The sequence below is a fragment of the Citrus clementina genome, unplaced genomic scaffold (genome assembly GCF_000493195.1).
Source record: "Citrus clementina cultivar Clemenules unplaced genomic scaffold, Citrus_clementina_v1.0 scaffold_10, whole genome shotgun sequence".
Taxonomy (NCBI): domain Eukaryota; kingdom Viridiplantae; phylum Streptophyta; class Magnoliopsida; order Sapindales; family Rutaceae; genus Citrus; species Citrus x clementina.
In genome coordinates, this window is record NW_006263302.1 from 232022 (window position 1) to 234993 (window position 2972).

The 2972-nt window shown below is 32.1% G+C and overlaps 1 pseudogene; it reads left to right on the top strand.

Moving 5' to 3' along the window:
• Nucleotides 1–2927, top strand: part of LOC18053649 — a 12523-nt pseudogene extending 9596 nt beyond the window's left edge.
• The last annotated feature ends 45 nt before the right edge of the window (nt 2928–2972 follow it).

A 2972-nucleotide genomic window follows, 5' to 3' on the forward strand; every position in this document is an offset into this window, starting at 1 on the left:
AATGAAGTTACTTACCTCGACAAATGAACTTGGATTAACACACCTCTAAGCTTCTAAGAGCCTCAAACACCTTCAAAACCTTAAACAAATACAAGATATGACAATCAATAACTTATTCTAAGAATTTGATTTTCTAATTCATACCCGTACAGGTCTGATTCTCGGAATTTTAACTCTTAATCAAAGACTCAGAATGATATAAAATCCTATGGAACCATTCTGGACATCCATGAGTACCCCATGTAAAATTTACAAGAGGATCCGATATCAAAAACATTTTAAAAACTATTTACTTCTCAGCAAATTCGAAACTGTTTTCACATAATCTAAACCAAACAGAACGGGTTCCGTGATTTTTATAAAATAAAATACTAATCAGAAAATTATGAAATTAAAACTGGGAATCCTAGACACATATATTAACATACATATAAACTTTCAGAATTTTTTGAGTTCATTTGGTGGTACAAATAGTCTTGTGAATCTGATCACAATACTGGAATCGTGGATTTCCAGTGCAGTGGTTTCTATTTCCAAAATACGTATAAAATTGAAAACGAAGTTGAATTTAATGAAATAAAATTTAATCAAGAAGCCCTACATGTCTAGTTTCCAGAAATATAAATTTTATAAGAAAATTCGTTCAGAAAATATAGCTTTAAAAATTCGAGATACTCATGCTGTTCAGAATAAACGTTGTGAACTTACCCGTCGCTTTGAGTCTCTCCTAAACAAAGGTTTGAATCCTAAGATTTGGGTAGGAGCGTAAAGAGCAGCAGAGAAGAAGGATAAACGTTGTGAACTTAGGGTTATGGAAGGGGGAAAAGTATGTATTTATAGGGGATCTTAAGAAACCCTATTCAATAAGGAAAAATAGCCCTTTTCCAAAATGATCTCATAAATAACCTCTATTTAATTAGTACCCCTTTCTAAATAAGGGTTATAGGCCACTCATAATTCTCAATGAAAGCCCAATTTCCATAATTTAATATGTATGGGAATTTGTGGCGTTACAATCATCGTCAGTATTATTATTATTATTTTCCCTAAAATCCCAATTGAAATCTAATACAATAAGTAACCAATTAATTAATTAATTACTCTCTAAAACCCCCCAATGGAAATCACTCTATATATATGCATATGCTTCCAATTCTGCTCTTACACTCTTACTCACTAATTTTGCTTCCACTATTTATCAAAAACAATGAATCATTTCATTCTCATTGCTTCACTTCTTCTCCTTTTCTTGTTAAATAATTTTATTGTTGAAGCTCGACAAATTGCAAAAAGCACAACTACTGGAACCAGATGGGTAGTTCTAGTTGCTGGATCCAATTATTATGAAAATTATCGGCACCAGGTTAAATTTTATTAATTGATTAGTTTTACTTTTTATTTAATTTACATACAAATTAATTTTGTCGATTTTTCACCATCAAATTTGCTGGTTATTTTTGCAGGCGGATGTGTGTCACGCGTATCAAATTCTGAAAAATGGAGGATTAAAAGATGAAAACATAATTGTTTTCATGTATGATGATATTGCATTTAACGTTCAAAATCCAAGGCCTGGTATCATCATCAACAAGCCGTACGGCCCTGATGTTTATAATTGAGTCCCCAAGGTATTTATTTATTTATTTATTTTGCCTGATAAATCAAACTTTTTTAATTTGATTATATGATTCCTATGGCTATTTTACAGGATTACACTGGTGAAAATTGTACTGCCAACAATTTTCTGGCGGTGATTCTCGGCAACAGAACTGCACTCACCGGGGGCAGTGGCAAGGTTGTAAATAGTGGTCCGAATGACTATATTTTTATTTATTATGCAGACCATGGAAGCGCTGGTATGGTCGGTAAGTATCAACATTATTAATTAGTAAAATTAATTGTTTTTTTAAGCTTTAATTTCTTATTATTATTATTTTTTCTTCAATCTTATAAATTTTTTCACATCAATGTTTTTATAATTTATGTGCTGCAGCAATGCCTACTGGAGATGACCTCTACGCTAAAGATTTGATAGAGGTGTTAAAAAAGAAACACGAGGCTAAATCTTATAAAAGCATGGTAAGTAAATGAAATCAATTAACCATTATGCAAATTTAATTACTAGTTGATAACTAATCAATTAATTAAAAAAAAATTTTTTTGGTTGGCAATTTTGGGGTGAAATTAATTAGGAAATTAATTTTACCTTGAAGCTTGTGAATCCGGAAGCATGTTTGATGGGCTTCTCACGGAAGACATGAACATATATGCAGTCACAGCTTCAACTCCTGCAGAGAGCAGCTACGCGATGTATTGTCCCGGGCATTATCCGAGTCCCGAGGATGATTTTGAAACTTGTTTGGGTGGTCTCTTCAGTATTTCTTGGATTGAAGATAGGTCAATTAATTGATTATTTGATTTTTCATCGATAAATTTGATGTTAATTAAAATTTATAATTTTTTTTAACTTTTCTGTGTAATGGCGTGCAGTGAAAAACATGATTTACAGAAGGAAACACTACAGCAACAACATGGAGTGGTAAAATCTATTTTTTTTATTAATTAAAGTTATCACGTCTCTCTCTCTCTTTTAAAAAATAAAAAATAAAATAAAATTCTCTGGTTAATTCCGTCGAGTTTTACAGGTTCGGAGGAGGACATTGGTAGATTATTTAGACTTTAGCTCTCATGTAATGCAGTACGGAAACAAAGAGCTGAGCAAAGAGCCAATTTTTACGTATATTGGCACGAATCCTGATAACGACAACTTCACGATGAAGGCTGAAGATCTTTCTTCTAACCCATCAGCTGAAATTGCTCATTCGAGTCGTTTGATGAGGGGAGCTGTTAGTCAACGCGATGCTCAACTTCATTATCTTTGGCACAGGGAAATTCAATTAATCTTTTATAAATTATGGTTTAATTAATGATATCTTGGTATTTGGAGTTATAATATGGTTAATTCCTTGCAT